The following is a 20,828-nucleotide window of genomic DNA, read 5'->3' on the forward strand; positions in this document are numbered from 1 at the left end:
CCACACAGACACTGACAAGCACAGGTTTCACACAGACACAGGGGGAGGGGATAAATGGCCTAAAAATAAACATTTTTGAAAATGATTACGCCCACTTCAGTGATGGTGCATTGGGTCATTTGAGAGATATTATGTATTGGAAGTTGGTAGCTATCATGAAATAAACCCCCCAACCCACCCAAAAAACTAAATCGGACATGATTTTTGCCCCCTTTTCCTCCCTTCTATCATTAAAAATAAAATAATATCTTAGGAAAACACATTGGCATAACGGCAGCTGTGCAGCAAATTGAGGCTCAAAGTCTGTATCTATTTGTGGTTAAGCTTGAGGAGAAGGAGAAAGGTAAAATGATAACATGCATCGGAGAGCACCACAAAGAAAGGTGTAGGCCAGTTCATGGTACAAGGGCTGCATGCAGGTCAAGATAGCCCATTTCCAAGAATGCTATAGTGGCTGGACAGGCACTGGACATGTCCTGAACTCAGTGTCAGACGTGGCTGCCGAATACTTGGATGAAGTGAAGCAGCTGACAGATCTCATGCTGCCCCATCTGAAGACTGTCCTGGCCAGGCAGAGGATGGATGAGGAGACCTTCCCAATGGACCCTGTCAGTGAACAGGCTAGTAACATTGATGGCACCCCTGTGCACAACATTGGGATGGAGAGACAATGTGGCAAGGTGGACTACAAACTGAAGAAGTTGGGCACACTGAACGCAGTCAATAGGTCAATAATTTTACAGAAGAGCCAGGAGCTTCAGAGGTTTCAAGGCAGCAGCACAAGCAAAAAGGGAGGTTGAACTCAACTGGAGTAAATTCATGAAGGCAAAATTCGAGAGTAGGGCAGATGAGAAACAAGAGATGGCTCAAAGAAAGGAGAGTAAGAGACTAGACATGCTGGACACACTGAAATCTTTTGATGGCCCCTTCACGATAGTGGGGAAGTTGAAAAGTTCCTTGTGGATGAAAGTCTGCACAAGAATGCAAAGCTGCAGAGAATGAAGCTTGAGGTTCAGTTTGCCAGAGAAAGCACCAAGCTTCTGCCTAAAGTCAATCCTATCTTCACAATCCAGGTGACACTTCCCAGAAATGGCAAAAGTGCAATTCTCCAAGTCATAATGGATACTTAGAATTTTATGGTGGTGGTAAGTATTCATGAAAACAGGTAGCCTAACATTAGTGAATGGGTGAATTCTGGAAATAACCTAAAAATCTTACACAGTGCACCTTTAAGCAAGGGGTTTCTTTCGTGCTTTCAATTTTGCAAAATCATCCACCACATCATTGAAGTCCAACTCTCTTGTCAGCTCACTCTCAATTGCCATTAGAGATAACGCATTTAATCTTTTCTGAGTCATTCTTGTGCGCAGCTCATTTTTTACTCTTGACAAAAGAGAGAATGAGCGTTCTCCCTCACAGTTACTGACCGGTAGAGTGAGAAAAATCTGTAGCGCAATGTATGTATTAGGAAACGTAGGCTGTAGTCCAAAATGTATTATTGTTTTGAGCAGTCCTGAAGGGGTCCTCTCCTCATCAGTGTTGTTGAGCTGTATAAAAGATTTGAACTGTATAAGCTCCTGTCCAAGACTTTCATTGAGGTCAGATGGGTATGATTCAGTGAGAATCTTGGCCTTGTGAAGGACTGAAGCATTGGACTCTGTATCCAAAGAGAAAAGGACACTGAACAAATTGTTCAGATGTTTGTAGGCCTCCAGACGGTGATTAAGGCTTGAACTCAGTTGATCAATAGAGGCAATAAATGTCTCTATTTGAAACAGTTGCCTTCCCTCAAGCACAACATCTGGGGATGCTGATTCATCAGCAAACTTTTTACGTTTCCTCGTCCGTTCAGCCCTGTAAGATGGGGTGCCACCCAACATGTTTAAGGCTTTCTGCTCAAAATGATCAAATAGATCTCTTTGGGAGAGAACAAAGGTGCGCAGAGATTCCAGCAATCTAACTGCTGTACCAAGGTCCATGTCTGCTTTTTGAAGTTGCAGACTTGTGGCCTGAAATCTGGACAGAACAGTGTCCCAAAAGCCTGCCATGAAGGCCATCTCAAGTGAATCCAGCTTCCGCACTAGACTGTCAGCTTCAGTTCGTGTGTCTCGTTTCTCTGTGTCATCAGTGGAAATAACCTGTAGTGCTGCTTTTATTTTACTGTAGTTCTGCCACAGTGCTTTGGTAGATTCTGCACGGCAACTCCAACGCGTGTTGGATAAAGCTTTAAGTGTGAGATCTATGTTGGAATTGCCAAATACCCTGTCCCATCGGTGTGTGGATGCAGTTGTGAAGTTGTAAATAGACTGAATCAAGTCAAAATACTTAGAGACTTCATTTCCACATCTGTCAATGCTGTTGACTCCCACCAAATTCAAAGAGTGAGCTGCACATGGAATATAGTGTATTAATGGGTTGCTTTTCTTTAAGTGAGCCTGCAACCCATTATACCTCCCTGACATGTTGCTGGCATTATCATAAGCCTGCCCCCTGCAATTTGACAGCTCTAACCCTAGATTTTCCAACACAGACATGACACAGTTAGCCAAACTTTCACCTGTATGGCTAGTAATGGGCTCAAAACCCACAAAGCGTTCAACAACACTGCCCTCTTTGCTAACAAAACGGAATATGAATGTCAATTGGTCCACATGAGATAAATCTGGGGTTGAATCCACAATGATAGAGTAGTATTTGCTTGCTTGCAGTTCATCTGCTATAGCCTGTTTGGTTTTTGCACCCATCAATTCAATGAATTCCTCACAAATGGTGGAGGACAGATATGAGGTATTACCTCGACCCATCTGCCCAAACTTTCTGATGTGATCCTTTAGAAAGGGATCAAATTCAGCCAGGACCTCCAGAATACCAAGGTAGTTCCCATTGAGAGGAGACCCTAACGATTCATTTTTACCCCTAAATGCAAGGCCCCTTTCTGCAAGGAATTTAATGACTGCAACAACTCTTTGTAACACCTGCCTCCAATAGCTGCTCTCTGCCTGAAACTGTTTGAACAGGTCTGCATCAACTGTGGCACCTTTGGCGCGGTTCAAGACTGCTTGCATGCAGGTTATGTGCTCAGCACTTCGCTCATGTTCACCAAATCTTTCTGAGTGTTTCCAATCACAATAGCCTGTCACAAAAGAATGCGTTTTTGGGGAAAACAGTTTGCATGCAAAGCAGTAAACATTACCAGTAGAGGGAGAGTACATCAGCCACTCTCTTTGTACTCGTTGTCCATTGGGCAAGTGTGAAGTAAAATGTTCATTGTTTAGGCATCGGGTTTTGCCTCCTAGCCCACTGTTCCTCACAGAAGCTGGATAATGGCTGTGACGGTTGTGAAATGATTTTGCACCTCTTTGAATAAGAACTTCCTTCATTGACTCAGTGAGGGTCTCAGCCCATTTAGCGGGATCACTAGGTAGAGTTGTCACTGTAGATGGTGTTGAAGAAAGATTCAGCTCATTTTCTATGCTGTCCAGAGGTGCAGTGACCTCACATTCATCCGAGCAACTGGCTACTGCTGAATTGGTTGAATCATAAGCATCAGAAGCATTTGGTTCAGTGTCTACACTTGTAGTGGTCTCAGGATCTTGGGAGCTACATGCTAGCTCAGGTGCATTGCTAACCTTAGCTGAATTTGCAGTAGCATTTATAGAATTGCTTTCAGCAGATGTCTTTGTACTGAAGAAGCTGGAGATATTTGGAACACTCTCAAGTAAAACTGATTCCTTTTTTTTCTTTTCTTGCTGAATTTTTTTTCTAGCTCCTCCACTTAAACGTTTATGATCCATATTTCCCTTCTTTCTTTGCACATTGGCTCTTTGCCTATCACAACAGATAAACCAACTATGTGTGTGTGTGTGTGTGTGTGTGTGTGTGTGTGTGTGTGTGTGTGTGAGTTTGTTTGTGTGTTTATGATCGGTGCTGCTTCCTTCAAGTGTGTGAGGTGATTTAGAAAACTAGCAACCCAGCATCAACACTCCAAAGCAGAGAATAACAGCTTACTAGCATAGACAATTGAGAGCAGAGAATCAACTGATTCGTCTGATAGACAGCAGGAGAGCAGAGTGGTCAGTGATGATCGAATCAAGAAAATGTGTAAATGGCAAGGGAACAGGCTGATTTGTACTGAGGAGAAAGAGAGAGAGAGCCAATTACAGTGAAATATATTCCAAAAGAGCCAAGTGACTAGCTGAAGGCAGGGACAAATGCCTTGGAGTGACCAACAAGAGTGCAAAGTACCAAATGGCAAAATGTGGAAAGACCAACAGGCAGATCTGCTTTTACCTCTTATCTTCACAACCAAAAAGTTGCTAAATGATGTTTTCAGTCGCTAGCCAGGTATGGCCAAAAGACGCGAAATCTAGCGGCAAAGTCGGTCAATCACACTGACAGTGAAACAAATATTTTGAAAAGATAATAATTGTACACCTTTGTGCACTTTAGTCTTCTATCTAAATATTTTCACAAAGGACACCAAGGCAGCTTGCTAGCTATGATGGGAGCAACAATGTCTGATAGACAGCAGGAGAGCAGAGTGGTCAGTGATGATCCAATCAAGAAAATGTCTAAATGGCAAGGGAACAGACTGATTTGTACTGAGGAGAAAGAGAGAGCCAAGTACAGTTAAATATATTCCAGAGCCAAGTGACTAACTGAAGGCAAAGACAACAGCCAGATACCTTAGCAGAGACCAACAAGAATTCAAAGTACCTAATAGCAAGATGGCGAGACCAACACAATAAATTGTATTAGGATTTAATTTATTAACGTTAATCTTAACAGCCAAAAAGTTGCTGAATAATGTTTGTAGTCGCTAGCCAGGTATGCCCAAAACAAGAGTCGCTAAACCTAGCAGCAAAGTTGCTTAATTGCAACACACTCTAGGATTCAGGGGAATTAAGGATAATAAAGATATTAATTGTACAACTTTTTGTACTTTTTTTCTAGTTTTTTGAGTCGCCAGCCATGTATGGCCAAAAGTCGCTAATTGAATGCCAACGTTGCTTAATCGCCAACACACTGGGACTCACTGAAGGACTGACTGAATAAAAAAGATAATTAAGATAATTGTGTACTTTTCTCTTCTGATATTTTCTCTAAGGACCCCAAGCTATCTGCAAGCAGCAATAATGTCTGACAGACAGGAGAGCAGAGTGGTCAGTGATGAATGGCAAGGGAACAGGCTGATTTGTACTGAGGAGAAAGAGAGAGAGAGAGCCAATTACAGTGAAATATATTCCAAAAGAGCCAAGTGACTAGCTGAAGGCAGGGACAAATGCCTTGGAGTGACCAAGAAGAGTGCAAAGTACCAAATGGCAAAATGTGGGAAGACCAACAGGAAGATCTGCTTTTACCACTTATCTTCACAACCAAAAAGTCGCTAAATGATGTTTTTAGTCGCTAGCCAGGTATGGCCAAAAGACGCGAAATCTAGCGGCAAAGTCGGTCAATCACACAGTGAAACAAATAATTTTAAAAAGATAGTAATCGTACAATGTCTTGTACTTTTGTCTTCTTTCTTAATATTTCTCAAAGGACACCAAAATGTCGCTATCTGCAGGCAGCTTGCTAGCTATGATGGCAGCAACAATGTACCTTAGAGTGACTGACCAACAAGAGCTCAAAGTACCTAATGGCAAAATGTGGAGAGACAGACACAATAAATTGCATTAAGATGAAGAGAACTGTTGCTATTATTAATCTTAACATCAACCAGAAAGTCGCTAAATGTCACCAGCCAGGTATGGCCAAAAGTCGCTTAATTGGCCACACACAGTAACAGAGAAACTAACAAAAAAAAGATCATAAAGATAATAGTTGTACAACTGTGTGTACTTTTGTCTTCTTTCTAAATATTTTCCCAAAGGACACCAAAATGTTGCTATCTGCAGGCGGGAGCGTGCCTATGTTCCCCGGGTCCTATGTTCCCCGGGTCCTATGTTCCCCGGTTGTTCCTGGGTCTTTGTATGCGACCGGGGAACTTAGGACCCTTTTTCTAAAAAAGGGTCCTATGTTCCCTGCATTGTATCTGGCGAAATTGCGAAATTGTGCCCTGACCAAAACCATCCCTAAACCTAACCTGTCACAGGGCGTTGTGGAGCACTTTTTTTTGGCGAAATTGTGCCCTGACCAAAACTATCCCTAAACCTAACCTGTCACAGGGCGTTGTGGAGCACTTTTTTGGCGAAATTGTGCCCTGACCAAAACCATCCCTAAACCTAACCTGTCACAGGGCGTGCGGCAGCAGATAGAGCAACTCAAACGCGAACTTCCTTCCTTCGACAACTTAAACGCGTCTCTGTCATGCGTGTCTGCGTGCGTCTTACTTAGTCGCGCATTGGAAGCAGCGGGGAACATAGAACCCTTTTCTGGAAAAAGTGTTGTACGTTCCCCGCAGCGGGGAACATAGAACCCTTTTTTTTAAAAAGGGTCCTTAGTTCCCCGGTAGAGGGGAACATAGGACCCGGGTAACATAGGGACGGGGAACATAGGGATGACCCGCTGCAGGCAGCTTGCTAGCTATGATGGCAGCAACGATGTCTGCCAGACAGGAGAGAGTGGTCAGTGACGATCGAATCGAGAAAATGACAAAATGGGTCAAAGACCAAAAAGTTATTAACTGACAGCAGTGACAAATGTCAGACTGTAAACTTTCTCGAAAGAAAAGGACAAAATGGGAAGATGCTGATAATAACAGCAAAATGGAAAATATAAGAATTTCCAAGTAATGCTCAACTCAAGTGTGTGTGTGTGTGTGTGTGCGCGCGTTAAACTTCTTGTTGAATGATTTCAAATTATCTCTGAGTCTGAACTGAGGGAAAGGAAACCAAATTTTGAGCAGTCTCTCACGAGTTCAAAATACCAAATGAGGAGATTCTAAAAGAACAGACCGGTTTATGAAAGACTTGATGGGGGAGGGGCACAGCTAAGATAACTTGAGTGAGATTCTGTGATCCAAATTCGAGATAGAGCTTTTTGATAATGATAATTTGTCAGAGTAAGGTTGTGTAATCAAAATTTGAGAATGAGCTTTGTCAATCAATCAAGAATATTTGCATTAAGTTCTGTGATCAAAATTCAGAAACAACCTTTAATAATTGATAAAGAATATGTGAGTGAGGTTGTGTGATCCATCCAATTTGAGAATTAGCTTTGATAATAATGATTGAGAGCCTCTGGCCCTCTGTGGATCATGGCCGCGGGGCCAATTTTGCCTGGCCCCTTGGGGCCTCTGTGGGTCGTGGCCGCGGGGCCAAGTTGGCCTGGCCCCTTGGGGCCTCTGACCCTCTATGGATCGGGGCCAAGTTGGCCTGACCCCTCGGGGCCTCTGGCCCTCTATGGATCATGGCCGCGGGGCCAAGTTGGCCTGACCCCTTAGGACCTCAGGCCCTCTGTGGGTCGCGGCCGCGGGGCCAAGTTGACCTGGCCCCTTGGGGCCTCTTACCCTCTATGGATCGTGGCTGCGGGGCCAAGTTGACCTGGCCCCTTGGGGCCTCTGGCCTTCTGTGGCTCGCGGCCGCGGGGCCAAGTTGGCCTGGCCCTTTGGGGCCTCTGGCCTTCTGTGGGTCGTGGCCGCGGGGCCAAGTTGGCCTGGCCCCTTGGGGCCTCTGACCGTCTATGGATCGTGGCCGCGGGGCCAAGTTGACCTGGCCCCCTGGGGCCTCTGACCCTCTATGGATCGTGGCCGCGGGGCCAAGTTGGCCTGGCCCCTTGGGGCCTCTGACCGTCTATGGATCATGGCCGCGGGGCCATGTTGGCCTGGCCCCTTGGGGCCTCTGGCCCTCTGTGGGTCGCGGCCGCGGGGCCAAGTTGACCTGGCCCCTTGGGGCCTCTTACCCTCTATGGATCATGGCCGCGGGGCCAAGTTGGCCTGGCCCCTTGGGGCTTAAGATTATTATTTTTGCAAAAGTAGTTTTGCTTGGGTCGCGGCCGCGGGGCCAAGTTGGCCTGGCCCCTTGGGGCCTCTGGCCCCCTGGGCCTGGGCCCGGTAGGCCCGGTCATTAATCCACCTATGCCTGTCGGAGTCCAACCCCCACTGGGAACTGGTCCGACTTACTGCCGACAATGCGGACCAAACTCTGACACCGATCATACATGGAGCGGACCATAACCCCATACTTGCTGCGCACTCCCCACAGGACCCTCCTAAGGACACCGTCCAATGCCTTCTCCAAGTCCCCACTATGGACTGGACTCTCACATTATTAACCGTATCCACTCGGCATCCATTGCACCGCACCTGCGGCCCCTTCCAAGTTTTCTCGTTGTTCCCATTGGGTTGAGTTTTTTCGTTGTCGATGTCTTTGTGGCTTGTGCAGCCCTTTGAAACCTTTGTGATTAAGGGCTGTGTAAATAAACTTTGATTGATTGATTGATTGATTGAAGTCCACAAAGCACATGTAGACTGGTTCGGCAAACTCCCATGCACCCTCGAGGAGCTGCTCCACAGTTCCACGACGGGGACAAAAACCCCACTCAAGGCTCCAACATTGGCATCGTGCACAAAGTGGTAATAGTTGTATTAAAATAGGATCTCAATTAGACGGCTTAAGGTATCCGAGCGTTTGTGAGTAACTAAACTTCCATTCCAAGCATTGATGTCATCGTGGCATCTGATGAACGTTTGTCATTTCTTTTTTTATGCTTCTTCTCATTTTTGCGGCTCCCTGGCTGACTGGTCAGATTGTTGCGATGGAATGTGCAGTGGCACAAAAGGAGCAGAGATCCACAAACTCAGTGACCTCCCAGAGAGGCCTCACTCCCCTCTGCTCTCTGGATTTGTCCGCACTTATTCGCCTCCACATCCCCGCATTTTTCCTCTTGCGCAACTTTGTTTTGCCTCCACACTCTCTCCTGTGCGCTGCAGGTGCTCTTTATTTCATTCCCTGTCTAATAAGAGGTTTTCCTCGCAACAATACATCCTTGTACATACCGCAAAAGCCGTAAACCCCGCCCTGAAAAGCATATGCACGGGTAAATTCACAGTATTTTACACACATCGGCAATTGTGTGGGAACCTGTGGCTCTGTAACCTGCGAGTGAATCTGGTGTGGGGCCAAGAAGCCAACACTCAGGAGGCCAAACACAAATAGCAGAGAAACCGCTTGTGTGCTCGCTTGAGATCAAAGATCCTCTCCGCAGAGCTCCTCCACTCTGCCAGACATGCATGAACAGCATTTGCTTCCACACACCGCCTGCATGCTTGTGTAGGTGCCAATGCTGAAGGTGTGTACACACTTGCACGTGGCGTGTGTGTGCGCGTAAGAGTGTGTGTGTGTGTGTGTGTGTGGGCAGCAGCATGGTGGGGGGTTGAGAGCAGCAACATTCATTTGAACATGAGTTCATGCTTTGAAAGAATTTATGCTTCAGGCAGTTGAGTCACATTAAAAAAAAAAAGAAATAAAATCAATTAATTCTCTCCAGACAAAAATATCTCCTGGAATGGTTTCATCCTACATGAAATCAATGAAGTTTTTTCTCCCGATAATATTTGACAAACATGCAGTTCTAAGCTGGTTCTTATTTCAAGATAATTAGTCTTCTTGGAAAATATGGATTTTTTTTTGTTTCTAACAATGCAACTTAACAAAGAGTCTCAGAAGAAGTAGAACTTCAACAATAAAGCAGAAATAAAAGAGTACTTTTGCTTCAGATGTAATGAAAGGGGCTATTTGCAACATTTACAGATGCCTAGAGGGCGCTAACATTCCAATGTATTTGAAGCATTATATCTCGCCCTGTTGTGGCTTCTAGGACGTAATGACGTAACTACGTACTTACATAACACGGACTCATTCATTAACTTGGCTGTTGTTAGCTAATGATACAGATTTGGATAGTTAGCGTTAGCTGTCATTGAACATATGTTCTATCATAACAACAGCATGACTGCAAATTAGGGCTGGGCGATATGGCTGAAAACTGTATCACCTTATAAGTGTTCTATTAAACCCAAAACCAGTGACTTTGGCAAGTTGTGTCATTCGTAAATAAAAATTTGAAAATCCTTTTCAACTTATATTCATTTGAATTTACTGCAAAGACAAGACATTTAAAGGCCTACTGAAACCCATTACTACCGAGCACGCAGTCTGATAGTTTATATATCAATGATGAAATCTTAACATTGCAACACATGCCAATACGGCCGGGTTAACTTATAAAGTGCAATTTTAAATTTCCTGGGGAACTTCCGGTTGAAAACGTCTATGTATGATGAGGTTTGCGCGTGACGTCAATGGTTGAAACGGAAGTATTCGGACACATTGTATCTCAATACAAACAGCTCTGGGGGTGGGTGGGCTTGGTCGGGGGTGGGGGGGTGGGGGGGTGTTTGGGGGGCGGGGGGCGTGGTTGGGGGCGTGGTTATTTACAGCTAGAATTCACCAACTCGAGTATTTTATATATATATATATATATATATATATATATATATATATATATATATATATATATATATATATATATATATATATATATATATATATATATATATATATATATATATATGTATGTATATATATATATATATATATATATATACATACATACATATATATATATATATATATATATATATATATATATACATACATACATATATATATATATATATATATATATATATATATATATATATATATATATATATATATATATATATATATATATATATATATATATATATATATATATATATATATATGTATGTATGAAATACTTGACTTTCAGTGAATTCTAGCTATATATATATACGGTATATATATTTTTTATTTTATTTACATAGAAAAAAAAATAAAGACTTGAATTTCAGTGTTCCAGTGGCTATCCATTAGATGGCAGTATTGTCCTGTTTAACTTCTCCGTTCATGATGAGTATATCATTTCGGCCGCCATGTCTGTAATTTCCTCGTTCTTCTGCTTCGTCTCCTTGTTGTGTGCGCAGTTGTGCACTCTATAAAAGCCCTAGATGTTATGACGTCTTTGGGCAGGCAAGCTGTTTATTTTGTGGGAAAGCGGACGTGAGAACAGGCTGTCCCCACTCAGTCTCAGGTCCGCATTGAGCTGGAGGGGGCGTGGCCTCCAGCTCCGGCTGAATACCGGGAGTTTGTCGGGAGAAAATATCTGCCGGGAGGTTGTCGGTAGAGGCGCTGAATATCGGGATTCTCCCGCTAAAAACGGGAGGGTTGGCAAGTATGACATTGCCACACCTCCGCAGTACCGGACGCGTCAGCGAAGACGGAAGCCGCCCAAGAGGTCTTCAATTCGCTACCAAGACGCGCCACTTCCTCAGACTCCTCCACCGGAACACAGCCATCAGCAGGCAGCCCAGGATTCACCTCTTCAAATGTCTGGTAATTCCATCAACCACTCTACCAAGGTGTACTCTGACTGGCCTGTCAATCACTGGGACTTCAGCCATGACGTCATTCCGTCGGCGCCCCCTGATGACACGCTCCTTGATGACGTTTACCCGTCCATTTTTGATGACGTCAGAGACAAAGACATTTTTTTAAATTTTGTCAATTCTTATTGTCAGCCATTTAAGAGTGACGCTAATAGAATTAAACATATTCTGGACATTTTTTTAAGATGTAAACCTGATCAGTCCCAGTCACCTGACTTTCAAGCTCTACCTACAGTGACTTTGGTTCCGCCCCCAGTGACTTTTACTCCGCCCACAGCACAGATTTTTTCCCCCTGTGCACCTCGGCGCTGCCCACCTCCTCATGTCCGGCGAGCCGCACCACGGCGCCGGCCACCTCCTCGGCTATGGACTTTTTATGGACGCCTTTGGCGCCAACAGCAGCGACACCCAAGACTTTGTTGCCGGACTCAGAGGCTGCTGAACTTCTGGCGCCAATCACGCCCACCTTCTTGGCGGCCACAAATGTGGCCTTTCCGTGGTCGCCCGCCTCGCCTGCGGCAGCGGCGTTCCATTCTCCGCCGCAACCTGACTCGTCCCCGTTGGATTCGGGGACACGTGGCCTGGCGACCCTCCGCCAATTCCTCCCTCCTCCCTCCCTTGACTTGTGAACTGCCTTGTAGTCGGGGGGATTTTTTAGTTTTTCCAGGGGACATCTGGGATCTGTCCCTTAAGGGGGGGGTACTGTTATGATCCGCTGCCCGGATCATATTTCGGTTTACGTTTTCTAGTCATTTGTGTTTTTCTGCTAGTCTTGGACTCCTTTTTAGTATCTGTTTATGCACCTGAGTTTGTTACCATAGCAACTGATTACTTTCACCTGCCGCGGGTGTTCCCGACGCGCACCTGTTTTTCATTATTGTCTTCATTATATAAGCCTGCCTTTTCATTCAGTCTGGGTTCCATGGTAGTTTGTGTTCACACAACAGTTGACGACTTTTGTTTCCTGCTCTTTAGCGACTAGTTTTCACACTAGGCTATTTTGGCTTGCTAGCTCCCATGCTAGTCTTTTGGTTTTGTACTTTAAGTGCTATGAGCACGTGTTTATTTTCTGATTTATGCTTTAATAAATCATTTCGTACCTGCAAGCTGTGTCCGAAGCCTGTCTGCATCTCTGAGAGAACGAACACCCCCACCCGGTCGTCACAAGAACACTTTTACGGTACACTTTGCATCAGTCCATCTTAGATGAGCTCGGGCCCAGCGAAGCCGGCGGCGTTTCTGGGTGTTGTTAATAAATGGCTTTTGCTTTGCATAGTAGAGTTTTAACTTGCACTTGCAGATGTAGCGACCAACTGTAGTTACTGACAGTGGTTTTCTGACGTGTTCCTGAGCCCATGTGGTGATGTCCTTTACACACTGATGTCGTTACGGGCAGTTTTTTCTCCGGATTCTCTGAACCTTTTGATGATATTACGGACCGTGGATGGTGAAATCCCTAAATTCCTTGCAATAACTCGTTGAAAAATGTTGTTCTTAAACTGTTCCGACAATTTGCTCCCGCATTTGTTCACAAAGTGGTGACCCTCGCCCCATCCTTGTTTGTGAATGACTGAGCGTTTCATGGAAGCTGCTTTTATACCCAATCATGGCACCCACCTGTTCCCAATCAGCCTGTTCACCTGTGGGATGTTCCAAATAGGTGTTTGATGAGCATTCCTCAACTTTCTCAGTCTTTTTTGCCACTTGTGCCAGCTTATTTGAAACATGTTGCAGGCATCAAATTCCAAATGAGCTAATATTTGCAAAAAATAACAAAGTTTTTTAGTTTGAACGTTAAGTATCTTGTCTTTGCAGTCTATTCAACTGAATATAGGTTGAAAAGGATTTGCAATTCATTGTATTTTGTTTTTATTTACGATTTACACAACGTGCCAACTTCGCTGGTTTTGGGGTTTGTATATATTGATATTTTTTATGTCCGTTCAGGGTTTGCTCTTCATGTAACCGTACGTGTCGTCGCGCCATGATACCCAAGAATGTACAACAATTCTTCTCAACAAAAGAGGAGAAATATAACCTTAGAGAAAAATGTAATTTAAAACATGTGTATGCTCGTACAACACTTAAAACCTTTAGTATATCAATATGTGGAATTAAATTATGGAATGGATTAACCAAAGAAATCAAACAAAGCAGCAAAATGATTTACTTTAAGAGACTTTTCAAACTACAAGTGTTCACAAAGTACACAGAACAAGAATTAGGATGAACATCTTGAACCCTTTTTTTCCCCTTTTTTTTCTATTGAGACAAAGATTATTTATGTATTTAATATTTGTTTGCTTACTATGGTATATTATTTATGTATTATTTATTTGTTCACTGTTATGTTACAGAGAACAAGGAAATTGGATAAAATTGCTACGGTATGAAAAGGGGTAGGAATAAATAAGCTCTGCTTCTTCCTACTCCTTTTCGGACGTGCTGTAATGAAACACCTGGAAATGTGTGATGCATTACATTGTATCGTATGCATGTTCCAAATAAACTGAAACTGAACTGAACTGAACTTGTAGCCCCAAAAACGGATCGCTATTCATAAAAATAACTCCAAAATATAACCCAACACTTGCCACTCATAAATTGGGTTAACAGCATTTTTTTGTGCAACCATGCATTTCCAGTAGAGATGTCCGATAATGGCTTTTTTACCGATATCCGATATTCCGATATTGTCCAACTCTTAATTACCGATACCGATATCAACCGATACCGATATATACAGTCGTGGAATTAACACATTATTATGCCTAATTTTGTTGTGATGCCCCGCTGGATGCATTAAACAATGTAACAAGGTTTTCCAAAATAAATCAACTCAAGTTATGGAAAAAGATGCCAACATGGCACTGCCATATTTATCATTGAAGTCACAAAGTGCATTTTTTTTTTTTTAACATGCCTCAAAACAGCAGCCTAGAATTTGGGACATGCTCTCCCTGAGAGACACTATGACATACTTGCCAACCTTGAGACCTCCAATATCGGGAGGTGGGGGGGCGTGGTTGGGGGCGTGGTTATTTACAGCTAGAATTCACCAACTCGATATATATATATATATATATATATATATATATATATATATATATATATATATATATATATATATATATATATATATATATATATATATATATATATATATATATATATATATATGTATGAAATACTTGACTTTCAGTGAATTCTAGCTATATATATATATATATATATATATATATATATATATATATATATATATATATATATATATATATATATATATATATATATATATATATATATATATATATATATATATATATATATTTTATTTACATATAAAAGAAATACTTGAATTTCAGTGTTCCAGTGGCTATCCATTAGATGGCAGTATTGTCCTGTTTAACTTCTCCGTTCAACTTGCAAGCGTATTTCTTCATCTTGCTCGTCGATGGCGTCGTCATGTCTGTAATTTCCCCGTTCTTCTGCTTCCTCACCTTGTTGTGTGCGCAGTTGTGCACTCCACTCTCTAAAAGCCCTAGATGTTATGACGTCATTGGGCAGGCAAGCTGTTTTATTGTGGGAAAGCGGACGTGAGAACAGGGTGTCCCCACTCAGTCTCAGGTCCGCATTGAGCTGGAGGGGGCGTGGCGTCCAGCTCCGGCTGAATACCGGGAGTTTGTCGGGAGAAAATCTCTGACGGGAGGTTGTCGGGAGAGGCGCTGAATATCGGGATTCTCCCGCTAAAAACGGGAGGGTTGGCAAGTATGCACTATGAGGAGGTTGAGGTGGGCGGGGTTCGGGGGGGTCGGAGTTGAGGGGGGGTAGGAGGCAGCGGGGGGTGTATATTGTAGCGTCCTGGAAGAGTTAGTGCTGCAAGGGATTCCGGGTATTTGTTCTGTTGTGTTTATGTTGTGTTACGGTGCCGATGTTCTCCCGAAATGTGTTTGTCATTCTTGTTTGGTGTGGGTTCACGGTGTGACGCATATTGGTAACAGTGTTAAAGTTGTTTATATGGCCACCCTCAGTGTGACCTGTATGGCTGTTGACCAAGTATGCTTTGCATTAACTTGTGTGTGTGTGTGTGTGTGTGTGAAAAACCGTGGATATTATGTGATTGGGCCAGCATGCAAAGAAAGTGCCTTTAAGGTTTATTGGCGTTCTGTACCTCTCCCTACGCCCGTGTACACAGCGGTGTTTTAAAAAGTCATGAATTTTAATTTTTGAAACCGATACCGATAATTTCCGATATTACATTTTAAAGCATTTATCGGCCGATGATATCAGACATCCCTAATTTCCAGTCCTATAGTTGTCATTTTCTTTCCCATTTTCCAATACCAGTACCTTTCTGTGGTACTGATATTCACAAAAAATTGCAATTTTTCCTTTAGCTCTAACAAATAAAGTGACATTTTTAATGCATGTTACACTTCCATGACAAGTTCAAATCCCAGCCGAGTCATACCAAAGACTATAAAAATGGGACCCATTACCTCCCTGCCTGGCACTCAGCATCAAGGGTTGGAATTGGGGGTTAAATCACCAAAAGGATTCCCGGGCGCGGCGCCGCTGCTGCCCACTGCTCCCCAAGGGGATGGGTCAAATGCAGAGGACAAATTTCACCACACCTAGTGTGTGTGTGACAATCATTGGTACTTTAACTTAACTTAACTTAACCATTGCATGATGATTTAAATTTAAAAAAAAAAGACAAAAATGAAACATCCTGGCTGATCACTTATTAAAGAGACTTTGCTGTGAGCTGTGGATGAATTGGATTTGCTGTTAAGTGTTTCTGGTGTGGTAGTCGAGCGCCGAGGAACACATGGGCCGCGTGGGCGCATCCTGGCAAAGCGTCGCCACACTGCCTCCTTTGCAACACACAAACATTTCATATCAAGACACCGAGAACGTCAGAAGTCTGTCACATAGTCACAGAGTGACACCTGTTCCGTTTGAATCCCCTTCGAAGACTTCGGATGTTCGGAACAATCCATAACCTCTCGCAACTCCGAAGGCCAAATCCGCTAATCCTCTTTTATTGAAAGACATTTTTTTTGTTGAACTTTCATATGCCTGTTTCCCTTGATAGCGTGAACAAATAGTCTACATTCCTGCACACACACACACACACACTTTGCTGTTAAGTGCAAAGTGAATCATGGTTCCAAACAATATCTTTGTCAAACACGCCGGCCTTGACGACCAGGCGTCGGCAGATTTGCAAGAGCCATGGCAACAGTGGATTGTGACGAGAAGCGTGTGCTTTTATTCTGTGACAATTGCATAGAATATCAAGAAAAAAGGGAGAAATCCAAACCAAACAATGAGCAATCTAGCTTTGGCTTGCATAAAGCATTGCTAATGAAACAGTGATTAAATGCACTGCTTGTCGAATTTCATGCCTTACTGCCAGCTGTGAGAGGCGGGTACACTCTGGACAGGCTGCCAGTCAATCACACGATTGACATAATTTAAGTCTTTAGTCAGCCACAATGCGTGTTTTTGGAGTGTGGAAGTGAAGCCGGAGAGAACCCACGCACGCATAATAATAGACGTTGCCAGATGGGAGCCCAAAACAGGTCGTAGTATCAAATTAAAAGCACGGGAGAAGGAGAAAATGTATGCAAAAGTCAGAGCAAAATATGCACACGAGCTCCCACTCTCAGGACAAGAGTCAATGAAAAGTGGCGTGTGGGTGGGAGTGGGGAAGAGGAGGATGAAGGAGGCAGGTGATGAAAAGGAAAAAGGCGGCTTGACAGTATTTTTTTAAGGTGTTGAGGCGGTGGCACATTACGGTGCCGATAGTTGGATGAAAGTTGTTGGTGGAATCAAAGTGTACTTTTGCAAGTCGCAGAAAAAGGCCCGTAGCTTGAAAGACGAGACAGCTCGCCGAGATTTTACCCCATGGGTGTCCTGATACCATGTTGACATTGGATAACGGTTCGATAGCAGTCAAGAAACAAGTATGGGATTACAGTGTTCACTTGAGTATTGCGGGGGTTACTTTGCAGCTTGTCTCTTGTCTTTTTGCTCGCCGTACAGACGCCGTTTGTGCTCGTGTTTTTTTCTGCCCGCGCCGTGTTCCACACTTTTGGCACTTAAAGGCCTACTGAAATGAATTTTTTAAATTCAAACGGGGATAGCAGATCCATTCTATGTGTCATACTTGATCATTTCGCAATATTGCCATATTTTTGCTGGAAGGATTTAGTAGAGAACATCGACGATAAAGTTCGCAACTTTTGGTCGCTGATAAAAAAGCCTTGCCTGTACCGGGAGTAGCGTGACGTCGCAGGTTGAAAGGCTCCTCACATTTCCCCATTGTTTACACCAGCAGCGAGAGCGATTCGGACCGAGAAAGCGACGATTCCCCCATTAATTTGAGCGAGGATGAAAGATTTGTGGATGAGGAACGTGAAAGTGAAGGACTAGAGTGCAGTGCAGGACGTATCTTTTTTCGCTCTGACCGTAACTTAGGTACAAGGGTTCATTGGATTCCACACTTTCTCCGTTTTCTATTGTGGATCACGGACTTGTATTTTAAACCACCTCGGATACTATATCCTCTTGAAAATGAGAGTCGAGAACGCGAAATGGACATTCACAGTGACTTTTATCTCCACGACAATACATCGGCGAAGCACTTTAGCCACGGAGCTAACGTGATAGCATCGGGCTTAACTGCAGATAGAAACAAAAGAAATAAACCCCTGACTGGAAGGATAGACAGAAAATCAACAATACTATTAAAAAATGGACCTGTAACTACACGGTTAATGCTTTCCAGCCTGGCGAAGCTTAACAATGCTGTTGCTAACGACGCCATTGAAGCTAACTTAGCTACGGGACCTCACAGAGCTATGATAAAAACATTAGTTATCCACCTACGCCAGCCCTCATCTGCTCATCAACACCCGTGCTCACCTGCGTTCCAGCGATCGACGGAGCGACGAAGGACTTCACCCGATCATCGATGCGGTCGGCGGCTAGCGTCGGATAGCGCGTCTGCTATCCAAGTCAAAGTCCTCCTGGTTGTGTTGCTGTAGCCAGCCGCTAATACACCGATCCCACCCACAGCTTTCTTCTTTGCAGTCTTCATTGTTCATTAAACAAATTGCAAAAGATTCACCACCACAGATGTCCAGAATACTGTGGAATTTTGCGATGAAAACAGAGCTTTTTGTATTGTGATACAATGGTGTCCGAATACTTCCGTTTCAACCATCGACGTCACGCGCAAACGTCATCATACATAGACGTTTTCAACCGGAAGTTTCGCGGGAAATTTAAAATTGCACTTTATAAGTTAACCCGGCCGTATTGGCATGTGTTGCAATGTTAAGATTTCATCATTGATATATAAACTATCAGACAGCGTGTTCGGTAGTAGTGGCTTTCAGTAGGCCTTTAAAGGGGAACTGCACTTGTTTTGGAATTTTGCCTATCGTTCACAACATAGGCGCCGATCCCGTGGGTGCTTCAGGGCCCGAGCACCCACGTGGGATTGATGGCAACTTTCAATCTTTAAAATATCCATTCATCCATCCATCTTCTCCCGCTTATCCAAGGTGGGGTCGCGGGGGCAGCAGCCCAAGCAGGGAAGCCCAGACTTCCCTCTCCCCAGCCACTTCGTTCAGCTCCTCCCGGCGGATCCCGAGGCTTTCCCAGGCCAGCCGGGAGACATAGTCTTCCCAACGTGTCCTGGGTCTTCCCCGTGGCCTCCTACCGGTCGGACGTGCCCTAAACACCTCCCCAGGGAGGCGTTCGGGTGGCATCCTGACCAGATGCCTGAACCACCTCATCTGGCTCCTCTCGATGTGGAGGAGCAGCGGCTTTACTTTGAGCTCCCCCCGGATGACAGAGCTTCTCACCCTATCTCTAAGGGAGAGCCCCGCCACCCGGCGGAGGAAACTCAATTCGGCCGCTTGTACCCGTGATCTTGTCCTTTCGGTCATAACCCAAAGCTCATGACCATAGGTGAGGATGGGAACGTAGATCGACCGGTAAATTGAGAGCTTTGCCTTCCAGGCTCAGCTCCTTCTTCACCACAACGGATCGATACAGCGTCCGCATTACTGAAGACGCCGCACCGATCCGCCTGTCGATCTCACAATCCACTCTTCCCTCACTCGTGAACAAGACTCTTAGGTACTTGAACTCCTCCACTTGGGGCAGGGTCTCCTCCCCATCCATTCTAACTCGTAAATAAACGTAAATAAAAGTAAGAACTAACGGGAGGTCCTCTATTCCACCAATAAAAAAACATCCAAAAACCGCCAACAATACTCCATTTACATTTCGTGACTTGAATATTAACCAATTATTAGTAGGGATGTCCGATAATATCGGCAGTCCGATACTATCTGCCGATAAATGCTTTAAAAGATGATATCGGAAATTATCGGTATCGGTTTCAAAATTATCGGTATCGGTTTCAAAAAGTAAAATGTATGACTATTTAAAACGCCGCTGTGTACACGGACGTAGGGAGAAGTACACCTTAAAGGCACTGCTTTTGCGTGCCGGTCCAGTCACACAATATCTACGGCTTTTCACGCACACAAGTGAATGCAACGCATACTTGGTCAACAGCCATACATGTCACACTGAGGGTGGCCGTATAAACAACTTTAACACTGTCACAAATATGCGCCACACTGTGAACCCACACCAAACAAGAATGACAAACACATTTTGGGAGAACATCCGCACCGTAACACAACATAAACACAACAGAACAAATACCCAGAACCCCTTGCAGCACTAACTCTTCCGGGACGCTACAATATACACCCCCATTATGCCCTACGCCCCCCACTAACACAGATTTAGACAGATATGTGAACTATATTTGAGAGGAATAGGTATTTTTTGTATATAATAAACATTTCAGTGTTTATACATCATGTATATAAAACCTTAATGGAGGTGTTTGGATGTTTTCTATGGGCTTTATAGGCAGAATGGAGCGGCTCCCTTAGGCTCAATTGTTAGCGGACTTTTGATCCTATTTATTTACTATTTAGGATGCATTAAAAAAACACATTTGTCATCTTACATAATGATTTTGGATGGCAAAAGTCCAAAAAAAAGTGCCGTTCCCGGGCATTGAAAACATGGCCCAGCTACCCCCCTCCTTTCTGATTGGTCACTTTAAACACCGAGGGCGAGCGTAAAATGAGTCCGCGTTGCCGCAAAATGATGGCAGAGAGGCCACGCCACTAGTGTGGGTTTTACATGCAAGGATTTTTGCACTTATAAACACTTGCTATGGTCTAAAAAAACTTCATACACTCTGCAACATATGTCATTTCAACATGAAAAACTTTGATGGGTAATCAAATCTCAATGTACTCCAAGTAGTAAGTGAAATGCCAACAACAGCTAAGCACAGAATAGCACAGCT

This window comes from Entelurus aequoreus, linkage group LG01 (genome assembly GCF_033978785.1).
Source record: "Entelurus aequoreus isolate RoL-2023_Sb linkage group LG01, RoL_Eaeq_v1.1, whole genome shotgun sequence".
In the NCBI taxonomy this organism is placed as follows: domain Eukaryota; kingdom Metazoa; phylum Chordata; class Actinopteri; order Syngnathiformes; family Syngnathidae; genus Entelurus; species Entelurus aequoreus.